Source organism: Lissotriton vulgaris, chromosome 7, assembly GCF_964263255.1.
Source record: "Lissotriton vulgaris chromosome 7, aLisVul1.2, whole genome shotgun sequence".
Lineage (NCBI taxonomy): Eukaryota > Metazoa > Chordata > Amphibia > Caudata > Salamandridae > Lissotriton > Lissotriton vulgaris.
Window position 1 is genome coordinate 1,514,695,250 of NC_141695.1, and position 26,493 is coordinate 1,514,721,742.

Consider the following 26,493-nt stretch of genomic DNA (forward strand, 5'->3'; position numbering starts at 1 on the left):
TCTAAAATAGTAAACATAAAAGCAATTAAATAATATATCAAAAAAGAATCTATATACACATAATATTTTCATAATAATTCTAAAACGTATTACAGTCAGTTATTATTACGCTTCTGTTATCAAAAAGTAAATATTCAGGTTAACATTAGCTACCAAATTGGTACTACCGAATTAACTCAGATGTTGCCCACCCCTATGCTAGAAAAGAAGATGATGTCTAAATAAGTCATATGCCAGAGATATGGGAAAAAACACATGACAAAATGGTCACTATCTACATAAGCAGGCTAAAAACAACAAATAGCTGAATTCATCTCTGCACAATAGGTTCTCGCCTTAGCACGTTAAGAAGTAAAGAGACAAATTATAAAATGACATCATTAAAACTACACTTACCCAAGCTAAAGTATTGCTCATACTAAGTATCTTAATACCTAAGTTAAAAGGAATAAATGTTTGCCACATGTTAACATGATGATTACTAATCCTTAGCTGAAGCAGGCAAAGTGCCATATGCAAAAGTAAAGTGCATTAATGTTCACCAGAAGTTAGCATGATGCTAGCTAATCCCTAACTGGAAGGGATAATGTGCCATATGGAAGAATACAGTGAATTAATGTTCCCAATAAGTGAACATGACACTAACTGATCTTCAACTAGAGCTAGTAAAGTTCCATGTGCAAGAAAACAAATGTTTGTCATAGGTTAACATGATACAACAGTTCGAAAAGTTGGTAGGTATGAAATGGTAACAATGTGATAGCTAGCCTCTGTACAATTCACATACTAGGCAGAGATAATGTCCAACTAAGAAAGAGGGTGAATGATTATCTACGTCCAGTTTCTGAAGTTCTATAATTGCAAGTTCCAAGTATTTCAATAATCAAGACAATAACCGTAAGTCAGTTCCGTGCAGACATGCTGTCAAAGCTCTCTGAATTTTCCTTACGCCGAGCTGTCAGAGTAGTAACCACATCCTGTGCAGCAAGTGCATTAGCATTTTGCCATCCATTGTAGTGGCAGGGCAAACATGGCTTCAGGCCTACCATTGTAGCCTGACTGTAATTGCAAAATCTGCACTGCAACCTATCCAACTAAACCCCTTTAGAGAGGTAAAAACATACTCTTAATTATCAATAACTCACACATCTGTAGGCCTTGTAGCTCACAAGCCAGGGCGAATGGTTTTTAAAAGTAGGACATGTATACATTTAAGTTAACACGAACTTACAATGAGAAGCTATTTATTATTACAATTTTTTTAAAGGGTTTTAGGGGGGTGAGACCAGCTTTTATCTTTTTACAACTTCTCTTTAGTAATACTGTTTTGTATACTCTTAACTTTTTACCGGCTGCTGTCAGACTCAGGGTACATTGTAATAAATATCTGTATTGTAGATTTATACACATATATGTATTTTTATCCTGTGTTTAGAGTACCTGGCATTTACTACATTTGTCCATTTGTAATACAATTGATGGTATATTGATGTTTGTATGACTTTTATGGTTTTATCTTTCAAGCCAAATAAAATTTGTTGAAATGAAATGAGTAGCACCCAAAAGCTATTTTCACTGTGGCAGGCCTAAATGTCCTATGTAGAAAACCAGAGTGCAGATTAAAATATTAATTCTGTCTCTCAGGAATAGGATTAGCTAGAAAAATTATTAAACAACTGTTTTTAATAGTTATTGAAATCAATTTCAATGGTGAAGTTGGATGTTTAATAAATATTAAGGAAAATTACCTTTTAGAGAGCTACAGTTTCCCTGCTTGAATTTTCTAAAGGGTAAGTTGCATTGGCTCCGCAGCTACTCCGAGCCAGTGATTAGTCTTGAATAGGTGTAAAAAGGGTGTGAAATGCCCTCCAGGAGCAAACAATAGGCAGACCTGAACAGGGCGAAATGACTCCTCTGAAATCCACAGAATATGTAGGATGGGGGCTGTGGCCATCCTTTCTGACAATAGAGTGTCAAATCCTGCTTGAGTGTCAAATCCTACTAAGAGGTCTGTTGGGTTCACACATAACACACATGGCATATTTGAAAGGGAGGAAACAGAATGACAAGACACATCTTCTGTATCCTTTGGCTAGTTGCTGAAGGAACCTGTTTTTGTCCTACCAGACCTCTGTCTCTGAAGTTTAAGATAACTATTGGGGCACACTTAAAAGGGAGAGAACAGGATGCCAAGGAAATGTTTGTATATCTGCTGTCTGGTTGCTGGGGGCCCTGCGTTTGTCCTGGCAGATATCTTTCTCTGTGTTTGTTGTGGGTACAGTATCTGCTCCAATGTGAATTTTCTGGATTAGTTCTGTTTTATTGGAATTACAAGAGCAAAAGGAAAGTGAAACCATAGAGAGAAACAGAAGGTGATAAGAAATCACAGCTTTATCACCTACAACCAGAGGCCGGCAGTATTAGTATCATCAAGCATGACTAACAGTGAATTAAAAATGAAACCCAACTATCTCCACCCAAAAAGTAAAAAACCCTCCCCCATGTACACTTTCATTATGCAGTGTTAGAAGTACTATCCCTGTGAGCATATTTGATGTGTGCACCCTAACTGCTCAGGGTGACGTTGCTTCCTGAGTCAGCAGGTAGCAGGTTGAGCAGTTTAAGGTATTTAGGACATGTAAATTCATTAACCTGTGAAGCAAAGATGTTGATCAAGGGAATCCATATCTTTTGGTACGTCTTCAATTTGTGTGTCCCAAAGAGTGACAGTTTCTCCATATGTAACAGATACCATATTTCGTGTAGCCAATTAGTATAGTCTGGGGTCTTGTCTGTTCCTCAGAGCAAGAGAATCGTATGGTGCACTGCACACAGAGCCAGAGCCATCTGTCACCCGTGGAGTGATTTCAGCTGGAATGGCAGCTGGTTAGGGAGGCCAAGTATTGTATGTGTGGGGAAATGTGGTATCTGTGTGTGAAAGGAGCAATCAATGTCATTATGGTTATGGTGAAGGTCTGTAGCACAGGGATGCCCAGGAAATAGTATGCACACATACGTTTTGTGTGCTGCTAAATAGTTTGTGTAGTCTCTAATATCTGGGTATCGTCTTCTCCAGAGGTCGTCAAGACCGCAGTCGTTAAGCCAGGTCAGGCCTGCTGGGGAGTAGGATCCTCTCTGGCCATAACGTTAACCTTACCTGTATAAGTTGTGATTCATAACCAGATTGTGGTTCCACCCACCAGAACGGCTGCATCTGGGGTCCGTAGGACCTCCAGTAGAGAATCTGTGATGAAGCTCTCCTGTTGATTGTTGGGTGCATAGATTGAAGCCAACATTAAGGAGAGGCTATCCACCTGTATTCGATAGGCTAGAAGACTTCCCTTGGATTCTGCTATTTTGTTGAGAACTGTCTCTCTGAAAGTTTGGGAAAGCAGGTTGGCCACCACTGTCCCTCTTTGCTGACCTGGATGGCCACAGCTTATGGGGAAACCAGTGTAATTTCACCCATGGTTTGTCTTTCGTCCGAAAGTGTGTCTCCTGAAGGAGACAGATATTACACCCACTTCATTCCAGGAGAGACAAAATCACAGCCCTTTGGTTGGGTAATTCAAGCCTGCAATGTTGAGGCTGAGTACGTATAGGTCGGGGACATATGGGACATACATCAGGGTCAGTCTTGGTGATCTCTGGATGAGCTGCGATGACAAGCAGGCAGGGGCTGCTCGTGTAGCGATGTGTTGGTGGTGCAATGTGGATGGTTGCACCACCAACGCTATTGCCAGGTAAGGTTGGAGTGTACCCCAGAGAAAACCAAGAACTTAACATGAACTGTAACCCCAAACAATTCCATTGTCAAAGATGAGTTCCAATTTATGTCTATAGAGCAATGCCCAGACTGAGGTGTAGGAGGTTCCCATTGTTCAAGATAAAAGCGAGAAACACACGCGTCCCCCAGGCACTCTTACTGGGGTGGCAGTCACAAGTCCATGCATGAGTGGCAGGTACTTTGACAAAGTCGTTTAAGGGAATGGTTCGACTGTGTGTTGATCTGCCTCCTCCGACAGCTAGTCCAGCACTGCTTGACACTCTTGCGCTATCGTGTTCAGGTCTGGCCAGGATCGCTTATGCATACCTGGAACCTACTTCCGCTGGTGTGCAAGTTGTGGTGAAGATCTGGAGGATCTCGCTAGTGAGGTTTGGGCTCCCTCTTCAGAGAGGCCAAGTATGCAGCGGGCCTCTGTCAATGTTTTAACTTGATGGAGCTGGCCTTCCCAGAGGAAGGCAATCTGGAAAGGGTGACCCCAGACATAGGAAATCTCCTTGCTGTGTAGAAAGTCCATAATTGGTATGAAATTCCAGCAGTGTTGTAAAGTAATGGCAGATGAATCTTGGACCAATGCCACCTTGTGCCCTTGCAAGCTATGTTTTTCGGAGTCTATGGCTTTCTTAAGAATATCCTTTTTCAGATGAAAGTCATGTACACATATCAGGATGTCAGATGGGTGGCGTCTGTACCCCAGGGTGGCCCACTCTATCTAGTTGAACAGGCTGGTCAATATCACTCCCCATAATTTACCTAAATAAGGTTTGCAAAAATTGTCATAAATCTGTCTTTTCTGTATTAGTGGGGACGCCACATATTCTAATGTTGTTCGGTATGAATGATTTTCCAGGTGCTGTGCACGTGCTTGGAGGTCAGCTTACCATTGCCGGAGATGTAGTATTTCTTGCTGCATTGCTTCAATCTCCTCTCCTCTCCTCTGGAAACTGCATTGTCTTCCAGGGAGGGTACCTTGTTGCCCAGTATTCTGAGATCCTGGTTGCTCTGTTTGAGTTCTTGGGGCAGGCTGCATTTCACAGTCTGTAATTCGGATATGAGGGAGTAGAAGAGAGATGCCATAAACACCCTTGTAACCGGCACTTCTTCTCGCTCAGGTTCTCCTCTGGCTGTTCATGCTGTTTGAACTGGCCTCCTTGGATGAAGATGAAGAGTTCGCTGAGGGCCTAGGCATGTCGCACAAGCTGTAATCTTTCTTACATTTCTTATGTCTGGAGGATTCCATGTTGGAATGTTGGAGGATGTACAGCAGAAATGAGGCTTAGTTGACAACAAGAGAACACTCTCTATGTGGGCCTTCTCCGTCGGCATTACGGTACGTTATGGTAACTAATCTCCATGTAGCTCCAGGGAACCCGACCGGAGTCCACCACAGTCCCCTTGCCCACCGACGCTTTTGGCCCATGGGTAGTGCAGGCCTGGTCTTCTGCACATGCTCTTCATGGCTCCTAAGTGTACACTCCAACGCACTCCAAGTGGGCCTCTTGTGTGGGTCCCTGTGGTGTTTCTTCAGCAGGACACTATGTGTGCATTAGGTTGGTGGTTATAGTATTCCCAGTCTGAGGTGATCCAGCTCATTACCGGAGGGCTGACCCTGGAGGAAGTGTATGTCTGTTAGATCCTCGGCCCCAGCTTGCCCTCACACTGGTGGCAGTACATCAAGGACAGTGCACCTGCAGGCCTCTGCAGCATGGAGGTAATGTCCTGGTACTGGTATTGCTGTGGATGTGAGCTGTCACTCACCGGCTGCCCCCAGCAGCCCTACGACAGCCACCAGGTTTTCTCTGTTGAGACTCCCTGCCTCCTGCTCACTGGCCCTGCAATGCTGATTCACAGCCCACAGGAACACCATGTGAGCAGGAGAAAAGAGCCTGCCGAGCCGTCCCCTCCGTGGCTCGCTGCTGTGCCCCTCAGTGCAGTGCCACGGCTCACTGCTGTGCCCCTCAGTAAGGTGTCTCGGCTCACTGCGGTGCCCCTTGGTGCAACGCGGCCCAGAGTCAAGTCAAGGGCGCCATCTTGGCTCACTCACAGCTCGGAACTGCGTTCGGATCTGCCGTACTCCGATTCCTGTTGCTGCTGCTCACACTACCTGGCTCTTGTGTGTGCTCCCATAGGGGTTTTGACTAACAGTCTGAGGCTATGGGGCTCCATATCCCCGCTATGTGCCTTGCTGGTGGCCTGGGGGAAAAGAGGAGGACTGCGCATGACTTATATGGTTACCATCTTGGTCAATTCCCCAAAGTGGGTTTTAGTGTTGGATGTTGGAGGGCACTAGGATTATCATAATACACCTCCCCCCCAACATACTCCCATCCCTCAGAGCTCATGTTTATTGTGACAAGGACTTTTGCCTTCTTGAAAATATCCAAAGTAGGTAGAGCTGGCCTCAGTAACTTTTACCCTATTAGTTAGGGCATGCCCAGGAGTGACCCCAACCCCTAGCTGTTTCCAGGAATAAATGTGACACCTCCAGGCATCCACTTCCAAATACTTTCTCGACCTGCCTAAGATCAGAAGAGGACTGGACCTGCCATCTGTGTCCTCAGATGAGCCCTGGCATACTGGACCTGCTCCCTCTTGAATGCTGGACAAAGACGTATACTGCAACGGTCACTTGGCTGACCTCCTGTGTGGCTACAGGGAGACAAGAAGCTAAAAGAAACATTTTTCTGGAAGTGCCTTGCCAACCAGTGGCAACTGGACCTGGATCAGTACTTGGAGCCCACAGCTGGCCTCTAGGTGACACGCTGGGAGTCTCTAAGAGCCTCCCCTGAAGTTCTGGAGGGCTGGAGGTACTTCTCCAGGAGACCGGGACTTAAAACCTAAGATGGAAGGTAATATCTTTGACCAGGACAACCTGGCTGGTGTATTCGTCCATTGTGGTCAGCCTCAAATTGCGCCTCGTTCCGGGTCTACAGCAACCAACAACCATATGGTTTTGGCTATATTTCTATTTAAATCTTTAAAAATTTGTATTTCTGGTTCCCCTTCTTAAATTTGTGTCATTTCTGTTTACGTTTGTTTCTTACATTTTGCGCTATTCGTCTAATTCAGTTTGGGATTATGATTGTTTTGCATTTTGACTTTATCACTGTTTTGGTACTGCTTAACTACTTTCTACATTGTACTGTCTGCTCTGTGCCATAGCTATGAGGGGGATAAGCTTAGGTTAATTTAGTGATTTGGAGGGTTCACCTTGACGAGGTTTGTGATTATTTCCAGATTGAGCTCTACAGGAACAAGCATTTGCAATGCAATAGGTCTCGCATTTGCAAGAGTTTTAGCTATTGGCATTGGAAATGACATGCCTTTTATTTCTCAGTTTTGAAAACTAACACATAAATAAAAGCCATTGTCATTTACAATGCCAATAGTTCAAATTATCGCATTGCAAATGTTGTTTTTTTGTAGGCAGAGGAGATTAAGTGATTAAGTCGTTACCCAGCTCTAAAGTCGCCAGCTTTTGTCTGCGAGACCTAAAAAAGCGCGTGTCCATCTTGGTGAAAATTCTGGTGCAGTTTTACATCCCCATGTCTCAGCAACTCAGTAGCCCATGTCTCCGTGGCTCCTGCTCGGCTGTGGCATGTATTCCCCCGCCTGACTCACGGCCTCACCCCTTATAAGACAATTCCATGGCGCCCTCTCCCCACTGAAAGCTGAGACCCGTGTGTAAAACTCTGGAATCAGAGTTATTGAGTTTGAGCTTCGGCCGCCCCATGCCTTCGCCTTGACAGTGGGGCCTGTGAAATTCAAGCCCTCAAGAGCACAGTGTGTGCAAGCAGGAGGAAGAGGAGGGGAGGGCAGGGGGGCACGGGACCTGTCATCAGACTGGGGCGATAGTGGGGTCAGAGGTCAAGCTTGTGTGCTGGATAGGTGCCCCCACGACAGCTGCACAAAGACAGCACTATTTGAAAGGGAGTGGGTGGCTGTTTTGCAGCAGAAGGAAGGCCTCTAACCTCTACTAAGAGCCGAAGTACCATTTGGATTGTGGCTCCTGGAAGCGCGTCCCGCTGCATTGGTGTTTTCATGCATCAGTGTGTCGAAAAGCATCAATTGGCTTCCGATAATATTTCTTTTTAACTGGTGGAGACAGGGAAATAGGGAAATCCTCAATGTGTCGGGGGTGGTTGCCTTCGTGAGTAGTTTAGTTTTACCGACTGTAAAGCAGCAAAACATGGACTGCACAGAACAGGTAAAACTTGGATAAAACAAGGACCCAACCTTTTTTTTTTAAACACATTTAATCCACCGTCTAGATAAGGTGCTGGATGCAGAACGCTCTATGCTGCTTGAATGCCCCTTTGCCAAGCCGCAGTCCGAGAGACGTCTACACAAACTTGACCTTTCCAGATGCACTCACTTGATTTCAGATTATGGAACATTTTCTACTTGACAAATGATAATAAACAACGGGACAAGCGGTGATAATAAGCAGCAGAGTTTTACAGCTGTAGCTGGGAGATGAATAATGATTTAGTGTTCATCTGAGCCAGACACAGGCTCACAAATCATGCGGATTCTCATAAAGGTCACCGTAATGCCATCGGGCTGGGCTGACATTGAAATGTAAACTTGCAGTTATTGGTTGCCATATCCACACACTGCATTCATCAAGTGAGCGTACAGCGGCGCGCCCAGGCACGGAGCGGCACCGGGACGGAACAGCGGGCCCTGGCCAACAGACACACCACCCTAGCGTGGAAGGGGTGTTAGGAGGATCGCATTGAGGTTCGCAGACATCAGATGTTACACATACTTTCAAAGCCCATCCGAGTCTAGTGCGGAGTGACACTGGCGCAGTGTTTGAAGGGTACTGGAAAGCGTAACATTTTGTACAGGATTGTTTAAAGTATCAAATAACGTTTTACATCTTTGACTTGAAATGGTGTTGTATATTCTAGGTCAGCAGCTTACAAAACAAGCGCGTGTCTGCCTTGTATAGTTGCAGCATGCAGTGAAACTAAAAGGTAAATCAAGGTCATGGTTGGAGCGCGCGGTGGGAGCATGTGAGCCAGAGAGGAGACGCCAAGCGCTTGCACATCGCCTGTCCGTGCGCGCATATGTTTTGTCCCCTTCGCGTACCAAACCCACAGCAATAGTCTCGCCAAGGCAAAGCAGCACATGTGCTGCATTCGCTAGGCGAGACCTAAAAATGAGTGATACAAAAATGTTCGCTGCCCTCATATCCTTTTCGAATTTGTTGCAATTGTTCTTATTTGCATTATTTGTTGGAAGAATAGGCAAATAGCAAAGGTTCATAGACGGCACTTCCTTCTTGATTAAGCCGAAGATGGCCAGTCAAATCCCAGCTTCAGCTTTCAAGTGCAAAGGGTACTGTGGAATGAAGGCAATTGATTTTAATGGGTTCCACAGAGAGCATGTACCCTACATCATTTGTATCATTACACCATAGGGAAGAAGGAATTTGATTAAGGAATTCTTCAAACTCTTTTGCATCATAACTGTTTTGTTTGACTCTCCAGTCCCTTTGACAAATCTCGACCTAAATGGTTTACAGATAAGGTTGGTCCCAATATGAAGGCAGGTTGATCAGTAATAGGTCCTAAACCGAAAGACATAGCATCAGTGATGTAGTGGGAGATTTTAGTGATAGAAATGCCAGCTGCATCAATTAACAAACCTGCTAGAGTTTAGGAGATAAGCAAGGGAATTCAGAGGTTTTCAGGGATGACCTGCAGGCTTCAGTACCAAGAAAATATGAGGTGGGTTACCATGTATCACAAATTTCACATTTGGGCAAATTGGGTAAACTGTATTCACAGAGCAGCTGGCATGTCTCAGGCTTGCCTTATGTTTTCATTATTGGACAGCGTTATTTGAATGAAAGCAGGAACTTCTAAAGCCCCAATTAAGCACAGTTAAAACATGACCTTCCAAGAAGATTCCTTACCCTCTTCCCTTATCCGCCACACTCACCCCGCTCCATGCCTGCCCTCCTCTCTCCCTCTGTTAACCACTCCCCTTCCTCTTCCTTTTACAGACTGTTGAAATAATTGCATTTGTAAAGACATCAATTTGGATTTGTTCATTTCCATCTTTCTTTCTTGCACTGCCACACAGTGTTTAGCGACAGGAACTAACTCAGCTACATCTTCCTTTTGCCACACCATAAATAGTTTTTAATTCCTCCTAAACCATCCACAACAAACCGGCACAAAACCACCCACACCGTTTCCTGAGTTTGCTCAATGTGGTGGGAAATACCTCAGTACCTCTCAAATCCTATTTCAAACCAAGTAATCAGCTGAGGACTCTCCTTTGTTCTGCCTACATTTCTGTAGTTTTGTTCAGTCAGTCTTATTAGGACGCAGTTCCATCATGAAATTCAATAACCCATCCTTGTCCGCCATAAGTGGTGCTTCATCAATCGATTCCAGACACTGCCGATCGCACTTCTCTACGGATCGATCTCTCACTTCATCATTATTAGCAACTGATTCCCATCTTCCAAATTGGGCTTGCAGCATTTAAATACAGTCTGCAGCTCCTCACAGAATCTTGGAGGGCGTTCACGGTGTTGGGGCCTTTTTCGTGATGTTATCAAAATCTACCAGGGACCAAGGGACATGAGTGGTCCTTCTTCCCAACTAGCTGGGTACTCTCCAAGGGGGAAAGGGCATCAAAGGTGTCTTCCTGGATTTCGTCCTATGCTACCTAGCTAGAGGATGGTGTGAGTTGTCTGTCACAGGCGTTCAATGTTGAGACTTTAGCTAGTCAGCACACATTGCCTCTGAGACTATCCCGGGTAATAGACTGCTAGCTGATGAAAATGCAAAGAAAGGAAAATGTAATTTACACCACACACTACTACCCAAAGGTGTCTAGGAGACATAAATCTGACTAAGAGAAAGAGAGATAGAAATAGAAGTGGGGTATAATGTTGAACAGCTAGGTTTTTAAAGATTTACAGAAAGAGAGAAGATCCGATTCGACCTGAAATTGTCAAGGAGTTCCAGAATCTGGCTGTACCAACTATAACACTTCTTCCCCCAACCCCCCACTTCCCCACCCAGGAAGCTTTTTTGACTTTGGGAATCACAAGATTGAGGGAGAATGTAGATCAAAGATGTCTTGTGGGAACATACTGAAGGAAATTGTGTTTGAAATAGTCACAACGGTGACCACGAGGTGCCTTAAAGGTGAATGTGTTTTTTTATAGGGAGCCAGTGGAATTGTGGCAGAAGATGGAATACTGGCTGACGTTTTGGTACCGCAAGCTTCAGCCAGGCAGATGCATTTTGAAGAACTTCAAGTTTATTCAAGAAAATGATCTGGTTGTTAAAAAAACAGCGCAGAACAGAAGTCGATTTTCGACAATATTAAAGCGTTGGGGCCTTATTTATGAAGGACTTGCGCCGCCGGTGCGTTACTTTTAAAATGGGAAAAAGTGACGCACCGGTGGCGCAAGGCCTTCATAAATAAGGCCCTTGATGTTTTATAAATGAGGACGTTCTGTAACCACCATTTTCGGTCCATCCTGCGACACGCTTGTTTAAGGCTCCTAAGAGTGTAGTCAAACCAGGGTTCGGTTCAAGAAATATTACTATTCTTAATAAACTTGAATGGGGCCAACCGATTGAGATCGGAGGGGATCGAGTTATGATACTCTGAAGTAGCCTCCTTCACATCTCGGGAAATTTCCGGTTTAGAGCTAACATCTGATTAAAAGCTTCAGCGGTAAGTTTATGCCAGGGTCAACTTAAGGAATTAGATGTTTGGGAGACAATAGTAGAGGCTTGCCTTTCGATATTAAGTGAGAACATAACCGGTTCTGGGTTTAGCAGGGAGTGATCAGACACAATGCCTAGATCAGTAATGTGGGGTGGTAAAATCACCCTCTTTTTGCCAGTGCCACGTGCCGTCCCCTAACACTTTACTGCCGCCACATTGATGGCGTAAATCTCACTGCACCAGCGGCACTCGCTATATCTGCCTATACATTGTCTACCTATGTGTGCTTCTCATTGGGCAGCCAGGCTGCCCTGTCTCCCAGAACTCCTCCAGAGCCACCAGCTGGCATGAGGAAGCTAGGTAAACCAGTATATCCTCTTTCCGTTTGCCTTCAGGTTTCAACTTTTCAGTTGTAATTTGGTGAAACAGGTAGGTAAGGAGCAGTAAGGACACAAGCCCTAACACTGCTCCTCAAGTGGCTAATTTGATATTGGAGTTTCTCAAGAGTCTGCTTGATGCCCCACATTTGTGACTGTTTCTTTGGTTTGCTTCCTCATCCCAATTAACTTTGTTTCCAGGATCCTTTAACCATATTTGACGTTGTTTAGGCGCTCTAGATCAAAGGTACATTGGCTCCTGAAAGGACTTCTTTTCGTTTTTGCGAGTCAGTCCCACCCACCGGTATTGTATAGCAAGGGCAGAGGTTCCCTTTGGCAGAGGCACATTAGTTTTTAGACATTCCAGCCCTCATCTCTTCTTTCTTCAATACTCTCACTTTCACTCTTAGCACTCTTAGAAACACTTAAAGAAATCTGCTACCTTTGTGCTGCAACACATTCTGTGGAAGCAGGGAAGCAAAAGGAGTAAGGAGGGGTCTCAATGTTATTTCTATAACTGTTCTCATGGAGGGATGAAGGAAAGTATCTCACTCACGCACACTGACTGCCTTGCATTAACTTTTCTCTGGATAACACCACAAGGCTAGCAGAGAGGCTGGCGCGGCTGGATCAGTGAGCCTCTTTTGAGATATTGCGTTTATCCTTATATGGTCAGGTTAGGGTTATGGAAATGTCTTCCCTTATGCTGTGCTACTTCTAGAGCCCACTCAATCTATACCAGGGATTGAGCACTCTTTACTTTATATGACCCCACCAGACCTACGTACACAATCTAGCTTCCTTCATCATCTTTTATTCAGACAACACCGTTGCATTTCCCTTTAGCAAGTGCTAAGAACAAGGATAGACATGCACAGACTTTACATGCACTATTGACCATGCTACCCCTTGCTGATCTTATTGGAAGGTCAAGTGCTGAACATCTCTCCACCCCATCTCCTTTAGAGACTTTATTACTTTCCTTTGGCGCTTAAGGTCATCAGGTGGTGTCTGATCCCTTTTTCCTTTCCCCACTCCATTAAAAAGTAGGCGTTGCCCACATTCTCCACCAGATTGTAGAAGAAGAGTTTGGACCACTCATACGCTTTAGATTGGTATGTAGCATACACAGTTAAAAACTTGAGTCTCAATTAGATTAAAAAACTTATGTTATTCTTCCATTAATCATATTTGCAATAAAAACAGCCAAGTTGTTTTATTACTTTGCCAAAGAGGAACTTCTTCATGGTTGTAGACAAAACAATTATCTAAAATATGACACTGGGTATACAATGCATCAATACTTATATATACAATCTAAAAACACAAATATTTAAATACAAAAATCCCATAACCCATTTGCTGCCAGACCTCCTACCCGTGTGTAAGGGTTGCTGTTGCGAGGATAGCGAGCAAAGAGGCAAAGTCACAAAGTAGGGTGTAGTGATACTGGGGGTTTATTGAATTTACAACTATATCAAGGACTGTAGGCCGACGTATAGGTCTTTCTTCTGTTCTACCAGGACTCCCCAGTTGGACGCCAGGCGGAAGATCTTCTCACTCGCAAAGGGGCGTTGTGCGGAAATGAAAAGAAAGAAAGAATACGCCACATTACTGGACTGCACTATTTATCTGACACGGGTGAGGGGCGGGGAAAGGACGTGAGGGGGATCACCAGGGACCATCACCGATTGTTGTGTTTCCTTAATGGGGGCGGTACTCTAAGCGCTCCCGTCCCTTATCCACCCAGCCGCCCTCTACCCGTTCCCTCCCTCTGACTGAAAGAGCCCCCGTATACGAGTCCGTACCTTGCGGTGCCACACTTCTCCAGGTGAAGTGTGGCTGGGCGGAGCGTGGTTCCGTTGGCCTCCTGGCTGTACTGCTGGCGGTCTCTCCTCGTCTCCTGCTTCGGTCTCCCTCAGCAATCCGGTTCCGGGTTCCTTTCGTCCAGCGGCGAAGACGTCCGATGCTTCCTGTGCTGCTCCGGCGTTCGCGCCCTTCTGTTCGAAATCTCGCGTTATCAGCGCCGTCGAAAGCGATGATTGGACATCAGGGGATGACGTCACTGATGAAGGCCCCGCCTCCGGGTAAGCCCAGGCGGCCGTGGAAGGTGTACGAACATCCTGTGTGTGCCGAGGCGGAAACGAAGAGGGACAAACATCAGTAGCAGAGTCGCGGCAGGTAGGAACCCCCTGACACATCCCCCCCCCTCCCAGGATTTCCCCGATCGGGGGAAAGAGGAAACCGGGATAGGAAGTCAGCATTGCCCTGGTCAAGACCCTTGCGATGTCGGACTTCTATCTGGAAGGGCTGGAGAGCAAGAAACCAGCGAAGAATGCGGTCATTGTGGCCACGGTTGCGTTGCAGCCACGTTAAAGGGGCATGGTCCGTATACAGGACAAAAGGACGACCCTCCAGATAATACCGGAGTTTTTCCACACTCCAGCGGACAGCCAAACATTCTTTTTCAATTGTGGAGTAAGCCTGTTCTCTGGGGAAGAGTTTACGACTGATATAAAGAACCGGCCTTTCCGATCCATCAGAGTCTTCCTGGGAAAGGACCGCCCCAATACCCACCCCAGAGGCATCAGTCTGGAGAATGAAAGGTTTCCTATAGTTCGGTGAAACCAGAACAGGCGAAGTGGTAAGGATAGTCTGCAACGCCTGGAAAGCTTTGGTTTCTGTAGGACCAGGGGCTGGTAACCTAGGGGACGACTGTGATTTCTTCAACAAGTCCGTGAGAGGACTGGCTATTTCTGCAAACTGTGGAATAAACCTTCTGTAGTACCCGACTAATCCTAAGAAAGCCCTCAACTCCCTTTTGGTTTTGGGATAGGGAAGTTCTAGGATAGCCTTCACTTTCTCTGTCTGGGGTTCGATCAGTCCATTTCCCAAAACGTACCCTAGGTACTTAACCTTTTTGAAGGCCACTCTGGTTTTCTTGGCATTAATGTGGAAACCTGTGGTGCGTAGACTACAGAGGATTTTCTCCAGATGCACTTTGTGGTCTTCCCACGTTTTACTAAAGACGACAATGTCGTCCAAGTAAGCGGAAGAATACTGCTGGTGGGAGGACAGGACTGTATCCATTGCTCTCTGGAACGTGGCCGGAGCTCCATGCAGGCCAAAAGGAAGAACAGTAAATTGAAAATGGCCTGAGGGGGTGGAGAAAGCTGTTTTCTCTTGGTCTGCTGGGTGTAGGGGAATCTGCCAATACCCCTTGGTGAGGTCAATAGTCGTAATATATTGTGCCTCACCAAGACGCTCCAGTAGTTCATCCACGCGAGGCAGTGGATAAGCATCCTGTTTTGAGACCCTATTGACAGCTCTAAAGTCAATGCAAAACCGGATACTGCCATCCGGTTTGGGAACAAGTACAACCGGAGAACACCAGTTACTTTTAGAGGGTACAATCACTCCAGAACGTAACATCTGGTTGATTTCTTCCTGAAAGGCTTGTCTTCTGGCCTCAGGGATCCTATAAGGTTTTTGTTTTACTACAGTACCGTGTGGAGTGGGAATGGTGTGAACCGCTATGTTGGTTTTTCCGGGCTGGTCAGAAAAAACATCCTTATAACGGAGAAGTAGGGTCAGAATCTCTTCTTGTTGAGCCTCCGTTATTTCTGGGTTGATAGGAGTCTTGTGCACCGTATGAGGTATGGTTTCGACTGTTTGCACCGATTGGGGAGGTTTTCCCAGCCATTTTTTTGTAGCAGGTTAATGTGATACATTTGAGTCTTGTTCCCTTTCACACGTAGTACATAGGTGGTCTTTCCTATCTTCCGGAGAACCTCAAAAGGCCCTTGCCATTCTTTCCTGAGCTTGTGTGTAGAGGATGGCAATAACACTAAAGCCCAGTCGCCCACATCCAATTCCCTCCATTTTTTCCCTTTGTCGTAAAATGTCTTTTGTTTCTTCTGGGCTGCAGCGAGATGCTCATGGGCCAGCGTCCTTAGTTTATGGAGCCTAGTCTGAAGTTGTCGTGTATAGTCCAAGAGAGCCTCTGCCTCTTGGGCTCCCTCCTTTTCCCAACTGTCTTTCGTAATCTCTAGTAATGTCCTGGGAGCACGACCAAACAGCAGTTCGAAAGGAGAGGTACCCAGACTAGCTTGTTTTTGACTTCGGAGGACAAAAAGGGCCAAAGGCAACAACTGGTCCCAATTTTTGCCATCCCCGGACAAAAGTTTCTTCAGGGTGAGTTTTAGGCTACCATTATACCTCTCAACTAGGCCATCTGTTTGGGGATGGTATACAGAGGTTTTAATGTGCTTGACTCCTAGTTGTTTACAGACTTGGGCCATTAAACGTGATACGAATGGGGTTCCTTGATCTGTAATAATTTTGCGAGGAAAGCCCATTCGGGAAAAGACTTCCACCAACTTCTGAGCAATGGCTGTAGAAGTGGCTGCTCTGAGAGGGAATGCTTCGGGGTACCGAGTGGCATAGTCCACTAAGACCAGGGCATACAAATGTCCTCTTGTTGATTTTGGCAATGGACCGATAAGGTCCATTCCTACCCTGTCAAACGGCTTCCCGATGATGGGTAGGGGGTTCAGAGGAACCGGTGGGGGAACATAAGGATTTCTACGCTGGCAAATCTGACACTCATGACAATAACGTTGTATCTGTGCGTATACTCCAGGCCAAAAGAAATGCTTTAAGATGGCCTGTCCTGTCTTTTCTGCCCCTGAATGACCTGCCAATAAATGGGCATGTGCAAAAAAGAGTATCTGGTCTCTAAAGTCGACAGGAACTAAGAGTTGTGGGGTGTCATCGGGCTTAGCTAACCTGTACAATAACCTGTTTTTCTCAATAAAGGTGGGGAATGTCCTCAGCGAAGGATCCTGACCGGAACGGGCAATTTGCCAAGCGTTGGCAAGTGTAGCGTCATTCAACTGTGCTGTTCTAAAGTGTGTATCTCTAGCCCAGGGCTCAGGAACAAGCAGTGCATTACGTGGATCAGTTTGCAAGGCATCCTTTAACAGAGCAGAAAACCCCGGGTTATCGGTGCCTATGATTACGGGTTCCGGTAGAGTAGGCATGACTCCTACCACCACTTCCGTTATGGTTCCTGCAGCGGTACACAGACTAACGGTAGCCAGGGGGTACTCCTTAACGTCCCCATGAACACCGCGTATATGCACAGTTTTTCCACCCATTAGACATGAGGGGGGTACCAGTTCTTGTCGTACGACCGAGTGTCTGCACCCAGAATCTAGTAACGCCCTTACTACTTTCCCGTGTATAGTCACACTCACATAAAACACTGGTCCAGTTTCTTCTGCAAACAGAAGGGAATATGGAGCGTAACTGACGTCCATGGGTTCTTCATGCCTCTCTTTCGGTTTTTTTCTACAAAACCTCGCTATATGTCCCCACTCTCCACAATCATAACATTGAGGACTAGGATTAGGTTGTACCTCCGGTTTGGGAAAACGTGGTCGCGGAGGTTCAAACAGAGGCTTTGCATACTTTTTCTCGACCCTCCCTGGTAAGGGTTTCAGAGGTTTTTCTGGTTCTTTCACAGGGGGATGTCCCTGGGCACGGGCATAAGAAGTGGCCATTTCAATGGCATGTTCTAGAGTTAGTCCTGCGTGTTGTTTCAACCAACGTTGCGTACCATAGGGGAGTGCCTCTAGAAACTGTTCAAGGTATATTTTATTCATCACATCGTCTATGTTCCCTTCCTGTGGTTTCAACCAAAGGTCTGCAGCTGCTTTTAGTTTGTAAAACAGAGTCTTAGGAAGATCCCCAGGCGTTCCGCGTTCCTGCCGGAATTTGAGTCTGTGAGTTTCTTCGTCTACACCCAACCGGTCCAAGATATATTTCTTTACAACGGCATACACTGCGGTGCCATCTCTATTGATCATTTGGTAAGCGGATTGGGCTTCGCCTGTTAGCAGGGGTGCAAGATAGAATGGCCACCTATCCCCCGGCCAGGCACTGGCCCTTGCAGCCCTTTCAAAATTAAGGAAGAAAGCCAAAGGATCATCACCCGGGGTGAACTTTTGAAGAGGGACAACGGTACCGGGGGCATTCGTTCTACCTTGACCCAAGACAGTCATGAGTTGGTTCTGTCCCTCAGCCAATTTCACAAGGTTATCGACTTGAGCCTGTATGGCGTTGGAAAAGGTTGTGCGATCAGTATCAGCCTGCGTAGCAGTTTGGCCTATTGCCCACTCTAGTTTGTCCTGGGCCTCTTTCATTTGCTGTATCAGGGCTTCCATCTTGTATCAGAGGACGGTTCAGAGGGGGATCCGAGTCACGGCACCACTTGTAAGGGTTGCTGTTGCGAGGATAGCGAGCAAAGAGGCAAAGTCACAAAGTAGGGTGTAGTGATACTGGGGGTTTATTGAATTTACAACTATATCAAGGACTGTAGGCCGACGTATAGGTCTTTCTTCTGTTCTACCAGGACTCCCCAGTTGTACGCCAGGCAGAAGATCTTCTCACTCGCAAAGGGGCGTTGTGCGGAAATGAAAAGAAAGAAAGAATACGCCACATTACTGGACTGCACTATTTATCTGACACGGGTGAGGGGCGGGGAAAGGACGTGAGGGGGATCACCAGGGACCATCACCGGTTGTTGTGTTTCCTTAATGGGGGCGGTACTCTAAGCGCTCCCGTCCCTTATCCACCCAGCCGCCCTCTACCCGTTCCCTCCCTCTGACTGAAAGAGCCCCCGTATACGAGCCCGTACCTTGCAGTGCCACACTTCTCCAGGTGAAGTGTGGCTGGGCGGAGCGTGGTTCCGTTGGCCTCCTGGCTGTACTGCTGGCGGTCTCTCCTCGTCTCCTGCTTTGGTCTCCCTCAGCAATCCGGTTCCGGGTTCCTTCCGTCCAGCGGCGAAGACGTCCGATGCTTCCTGTGCTGCTCCGGTGTTCGCGCCCTTCTGTTCGAAATCTCGCGTTATCAGCGCCGTCGAAAGCGATGATTGGACATCAGGGGATGACGTCACTGATGAAGGCCCCGCCTCCGGGTAAGCCCAGGCGGCCGTGGAAGGTGTACGAACATCCTGTGCGTGCCGAGGCGGAAACGAAGAGGGACAAATATCAGTAGCAGAGTCGTGGCAGGTAGGAACCCCCTGACACCGTGCTAAGCCTTTTTTTGGCTATTTGGGGAAGTTTGTGCTGAGGCACCCATAACTTTTTGTCCACATAAGGTATTCCCGACAAATTTGCATCCTTTTTTTCCAACATCCTGGGGATTCAAAAGGTATTCAGGGTTTGTGGATTCCCTTGGAGGGGATCGAGAACATGGCTAAAATACAGCTGAATTTGTTTTTTGGGGGAAAATATTAGGAAGAGGTTGCTGCAGAAGAAAGCATCTTTTTTTGTCTCTACTAATGGTAGCAATAATGGTTTTTGTGCTACAATCACCACCTTCCCAGCTTTCAGAAACAGGCAGACGTTTGTCAGAAAACTAAATTTATCAACACAGTTTGGGCATTTTACTAGAATTTAGCCCATTTTATTTATTTTTTGTGCTTTCAACCTCCTTCCAATTTGTAATAGAAATGGGAGAGAAAACAATGATGGATACCAGAAAGCAATACCTTTCTGAACAGTAGAAGTAATTCTGAATTCAGTAAGGGGTCATTTGTGTAGATCGTTAAAGGTTTTGAAAGTAATAGTTCAAATACATTTCTTTTGAAATTGAGTTGAAAAAACAGCTATTTAAACCTATGCTTTCACCTGTAACTTCTTTTAATTATGGCAGATTTTCAAAATCAATATACTCTTAACTTCTGGTTGGGGGATATATAGGGCTTTTAGGTTCACCAAGAACTTGAGGTTTTCAGAGTCAATAACTGTGCTACACCGAACAAAGGTTTTTCATTACATACCGGGTATACAGCAATTTATTTGATAAAATATAAAGAGTGAAAAATATGTATCAAGAAAACCTATGTATTTCTGAAATGGAAAGAAGATATTGAGTTTAGAAGCAGATCTCTGAATTTGTGGGTACCCATACTAGCATGTGAATTAGAGGGCATTTTTCAAAATTACTTCTTTTTTACACACTGTCTTGCATTTGGAAGGCAGAAATGCAGAGTAAGACAATTGGTAATAACACTTGGTCTACTATTCTGTGTTCCTCTAAGTCTTCTAATAAAAATGATACCTCCCTTGTGTGGGTAGGCCTAGTGCCCGTGACAGGAAATGGCTCAAAACGCAACATGAACGTGTTTCTTCTTACGGGGGTCGTAGGTACCACTCTTTTCGAGCCCTCTTTGGAATCCAGAGTTCCCCTGATTTCAAGCCCAAACTGAGTCTGGGACCACAGCTGGTATCTGTTTTTTACTAGATCGGTTCCATGAAGAGACAAAACTTTTCTCTTCCCCTTACACAAATCTCTGGGAATAATGACCCCCCCAAGCCGAATTCAGAGCCAATTATGCTGCTTTGCCGGGTGCGGAGCAGAGTCCGATGCTAATTTCGAGGGAACAAGAGCCATACACCTCCGCTCACCACCTGCAAATAACCCGCTTACCGGATGCACACAATGATCTGGGAAGCACTGTGAGAGCGAGGCGTCTGAGATTATGCGCAGGGTGCTCCCCCTGTTCAATCTTTGAGAGCAAGACCGTGCAGCCGCAGCCCGTATCCGTGTCCACAGCCTAGCTCGGCTGCCCCCGAAATCACAATAGGATACCGGCCCTACCTCAGACTCCGCCTCTGCCTCAGCTCCCGGAACCATCTGAGCCTCCCGGCTCTAGCGCCCACCGTCCAGCCGCCTCCTCCTCAGCAGCTTCCCTGGCAGCAGAAGCCAACACAATCTCGAAAGGAAAATATGGGAAAAGGAAACCGCATCAGACAGAACACTCTGCATGGACTCCATGTAGACTCCACATTCTTACCAGGTAATTTTTCAGTACGCTGCATATCTGTATATCTGTATGTCCATGTATCAGACGCTACGCCGCTCCCGGAGTCCCCGCGACCAGCGTTAGCCCGCCGCCATGTTCCTCCCCCAGGGCTAGCCTGGGAATAATGTGAAATCTAAAGTGCCTGGGGCTGTTTGCCCCTCCATAAATTCTACTCCATCCCTTAAATCTTATTTTAAAATAATGGAGCAAGCTGTGAGGTTGAAGGAACCAGGTCCAGCCCCACGAGGAAGCCCTCCCCCAATTGTTTCTTCCCCCTGGCAGGGGTTCAGAAAATTGAAATTGAAATGGTACTGGTTCTGTAAGCCCTACTAGCCCTGCTAGCCTGCTAGATGCCCCTACCCCTGACATGGCTGTTGCTATTGTTACTTCCGCCCTCCAAGTTCCTACCCAATCATCTATTCAATCAAATTCACAAGATCTAGAATTTGCTGATGCTGGCTCCCCAGACATGTCGCGCTTAGAGTTAGTACATGAAGGTCCTAAAGTGTTGGCCACTGGGAAAGAGGGAACAGGCAGAGATGATTTACAGTTGGGGTCTTTCCTTCAGGCTCTAAGGGGCGACCTGCTCTCTAAGTTTGCAACTTCAGAGGCAAATCAGAAGGGGATAAATGACAAATGCGAAGCATTAGAGTCCAAGCTGGATGATATTTGCCTACGCACAGGGTCCCTTGAACTTGAGGTTAAAACCCTCTCGGATTCAGTCCAGGGGAACACGAAGGATATTGAGGTTTTGAAACTGCAGAATCCAGCTTTACAGTTGGACTTGGAGCGGCTAGAAATGCAGGCCCATAGAAACAACCTGAGGATCCTTTAAATCCCGGAGGGAGTAGAGAAGGGGGATATTAAGACCTTCATGTGTAAACTGTTAAGGGAGGGAGTTTTGAAAGACCGAGAGGATATCGACCTGGAATCAGAGATTCAGAGAGTCCATAGGGACCCATTTAAGCCTCACCCGGATAGGAAAACACTGAGGAAATTCTTAGTTAATTTTCAGACCTATGCGATTAAAGAGCTGAATTTGGGGAGGTCCTTGCGTGTAGCGACATTACATCATGAGGCCGGTGCCTACCAAATCCACTCAGATATAGGCAGCAGAACAGCGCATAGGCAGTGGGAGCTGGGCTCTAGAATGCCAAAACTCAGGAGTTTGGGAGCACAGGTTCAAATGAAGTTTCCTTCATTGCTAAAGGTAATGTGGAACAACAAGATGCATAACTTCAGCTCCCCAGAGGATGTAGATGCCCTTTGGCTCCAGATGAGGGTGTAGATGAGGGGGTAGCTCCGTATAGCTTCGTATAGTTCTGTATAGCTCCGTGTAGTTGGCATATGGTTGGCCTGCTTAGTATGCCTTATGGTAGTAGGATCATTAGGGTTTTCAGATTTATAGTGAGATGTGGGTGGAAAAAAGGGTGAAGGTGGTAAGAGGGAAGCTAAAAGAAAAAGGAAATATAAAATATAAAACAAAAAAGAGAATTTTTATTTTTATTTTAAAAAGGGGGGGGGGGGGATTTATGAATGTAGTATCAACTTTGCCTGATCACCATGCCACGTGTATCGGGTATTTGACTGAGGTAAGTTGTTTTTGTTGGTGGAATAATAGTAAGACTTTAGGTTGCTCCATGGAGGGTCCTATCTGGCGTTTTTTGGTGCAAAGAGATGGAAGGTGGGTTCCTCAAGGGTGGGTGTGGGGGGGTTGCCGCTGGGAGGGAGGGGGTAGGGAAGAATTGGAAAATTGTCCTCATACAAGTAATAGCAAAGTTTAATGGCTCAAGTTGGGTGGTTCCTCTCTGGATTGGGTATGAGTAGGTTACAGGAGATTATGTTCCTCTCCTGGAATGTTAATGGCCTTAGGAACCCCAGGAAGCTATCCCGAGTGGGTGAGTCCCTAAAGAAGAGTGAGGCTCATATTTATCTATTGCAGGAAACACACTTGGAAGCCCAGGAATGCAAACAAGGTTTTAATAAGCTCAGCTGGGTTCAGGAGGTGATGTCCTCAAATTAAAGGGGTTGTATAAGAGGAGTAGCTATGATCCTAAGGCGCAATATGGGGATCAAGGTGGAGAAATGGGGCACCGATCAATCTGGGAGGTGGTTAGTGGCAACTTTCTCTATTTGTGGCATATCAGTATTATGTGCCATCTACTATGGGCCGAATGAGGATAATCCAGGCCCTCTCTTGAATCTCCAGGCCAGCTTGTTAGAAACATCTGCTCCAGTTATACTTGGTGGAGATTTTAATTTAGTGTTTGATACTCAACTGGACAGCACATCTAAAGTAAAATATAATGTGCCGCCGAGAACCTTCTCCACACTTAAAACTCTTGTTAAGGAGTTTAGGCTGCTGGATATATGGAGAGTGGATAAAGGGAATGCTAGAGAGTATTCCTTCTATAGTAGGAAATACAGGCAGTACTCAAGAATTGATTACTTTTTAGTAGATCAGAGTCTGCTCTCAGACCTTACGTACATAGTCTACATTCCTGATCATTCCGCAGTTGAGCTGATGCTTAACCTTAAACTTAATGGGTGTCCGAGGAGATGGACTTTGGAAAGGACTTTACTATTAGAGAAGAGGGTGAGGGTTGAGCTTGATGCAAAAGCAGAAGATTTTTTTAGGTTTAACGTAGCCTCTATTAGTGATCAAATAGTGTGGGAGACCTTCAAAGCATATTTGAGGGGACTCTTGAGCTCCTTAATGATCAATAAAAACAAAATCGCTAAAGAAGCAGATACAGATAGTCTTAGGAAAATTAAGGAAAAGGAGAAAGAGCAGCAACAGGCAGCTCTGACGTCCAGAAGCCTTATGCCACAATTAGAGAGGGAGTTGGTCTCCTTGAAAGCGATCTCCAAGCCAGGACTGATAAAATTGCGAAGGATAGATGGGATGCCTTTAAACTACAGCATTTCGCCTATGGAGAAAAATGTGGCTCTCTGCTGGCTTGGAAATCTAGAGTGGATAGGGTTAGGAACCATATCAAGAACTTGGTCCAAAGAGGGTCCGGAGTCTTGCTGCAGGAAGATGATGAGATCAGGGGGAGGCCAGATCCTTCATGTACGATCTATATAAGGAGGACACCGATTATAGTCCGGATGCTGTTAAAACATGGTTGAACCGGAGGGATCTTCCTCGCCTGTTCGAGATAGACAGGACATATCTATCCTCTAGTATTTCAGAGGGGGAAATCAGAGAACAACTCAAAAAAATGAGCAGGGGTAAAGCTGCGGGGCCAGATGGGCTCCCTGTCGAGATATATTTGGGGCTATCAGATAGGGTGGTACCGGTCCTAAAAACTCTTTTTAACAAAATATATTTACACAAGGAAGCTATCCCTCCCTCATGGTCGGAAGCAACAGTTTCTTTGATCCTAAAGCAAGATAAGGATCCCAAAAAAATTGAGGCATAAAGGCCTATTTCATTACTTAATTCCGATCTTAAGATCTTCTCTGGAATTCTGGCTGCTAGGATGGCAAAGATTACTAAAACTATCATACATCCCGATCAGAGGGGGTTCATATCGGGAAGGCAGCTCAATGAGCTTACCTTTCAAGCCATAGGGGCAATTGACATTGCAATTGAAAAAAGGTTGCCGCTAATTCTTGTTGCAATCAATGCCGCTAAGGCGTTTGACCAGGTCAGCTGGAATTATCTTTGGGAGACCATGCGTAGTTTTGGTTTTCCTATGAATTTTATTGAGGCTGTCAAATCTCTCTATTCGAACCCACAAGCGAAAGTTTCAGTCAATGGTATTCTATTGGAATGGTTTGATATTTCAAGAGGCACCAGACAGGGCTGCCCCCCGTCACCTCTATTGTTTAATTTATATATTGAACCCTTTGTTTGTTCCCTTAGAGAAGATCCCCTTATTTTGCCGTTTAAGATCGCTGTCCTGGAACTTAAGTTTGCCCTTTATGCGGATGACCTTTTAATGTATACATCCGACCATGTAAAAGCCATACCTAGACTGTTCGAGTTGGCTCGGGAATTCGGTAAGGTCTCTAGTTACAAAATTAATAGAGAAAAAACTGAAATAAGGAGTTGGAATTGCATGAATGCAATATCAGGGGCAAAAGGTTGGATGAGATACTTGTGGATCCACTTAGCACAGAAGTTGATAGATACATCTGAGATCAGCTGGGAGAAGGTTTCTAAGGAGGTGGGCTGCCTATTGTCACGCTGGGCAAATTTACCACTGAATATATACGGGAGGGTGAACCTTGTAAAAATGATAATTTTGCCTAAGTTAACTTTTTTGTTTAATTTCATCCCACTTTCCTTTAATGTTAGAGATCTTGCCACCCTTCAAGGTAACATCGGGTCATTTATTTGGGCCACAAAAACCCAGAGAATAGCGTGGAAAAAGCTCAGGAGAGGGCTAAAATTAGGAGGATTAGCCCTACCCGACCTGCTCTCCTATTGCCATGCTTTTCATTTAAAAAAATTTAGAATGTTAGCCAATAAGGTTGATTCTTCCTCTATGGACCGCTTGTTTCAGGCATTGTTGCATGATGTTCCGCAGGGACAGGAGTTTTTCCTTTATAAATTTTGGAACCCCAAGTTTTACAAAAAAGTCTGACTTAAGGTCCTATTGGCTGCACTTAAAAACTGGGGGTATATCAGGAATATACTGCGAATACCATATTACACGTCACAGGTCCCAATCTGGGACTCTCCAGGCACCCCGGAATGCCTTCAGGACCAATTGTCACAACCACTTAGATCAGCAGGTATCAGATTGTGGGGAGATCTCCAGGAGGATTTACAACTTATCAGCTGGGACTAAATGTCTAGTATAACCAGTGGGACACTGACGAGATTTAAGTTTTATCAGCTGTCCGCATGGTGGACAACACAGTCGTGGAGCAATGAAGATTTGAGTACAACCGTGGACTCTATTTCTAGAACAGGACCTTGGAAACGTGAAGTGTCCTTTTGGTATGGGGCGTTTATAGATACTGGGGACTGTCTAGACTTAGAGTTGGTGAGACGCTGGGGGAGTGTCTTCTCTGAAAATGGGGACGATTTACAGAAACTATTTACCGTGGACTACCCACTCGGACATACCCGTCCACAGATTTTCCGCACACGACATACATTGCCCAGCGGGAGTCTTCCCTACAATTCAGACATGTTCTGCTTTTCCACGCTACGCAGCCGGGTGTGGATTTTCGCCGGACTTGCGCGCCAGTTTTCTAACCCAGAATTCCAACAGCCATGAACAAGTCATATCCTTCACACGATGTGACGAAACACGTGTCGGCTAGTTGTATTTTCTTATGTACTGATCAAGATTAAACTATAAACTAACAACTTAAACATCGCTGGATTTCAACCTCATTTACTTGAACTTTGTCTTACTTATCTGGTTCTGACTTGTACTCATTTGTAGGGTAAGGGACATGTCCCTTACCTATACACGGGCTGTTTTCTGTCTGGGTTTGTTCCCCTAACCTGTTTGCACCGTGGTATCTGAGCAATTACAAATCTAACTTATAATCGTACCTGCTAGAGCGCCATATCTTCCTGTCCTTTACCCAAACCCTATAATTTCTCACCATTTATTAAATCTAGAAAGCCAGGGAAATCCAGGATAGGGTGTCTTGTGTGCCTCTCACCAGGTTTGGTTGCCCAAAATCCCTTACAAACCTCAAAATCTGTCCAAAAAAACAAATTTTCCTCACATTCCAGAGATGGAAAGTTCTGGAATCTGCTTGGAGCCACACACTTCCTTCTG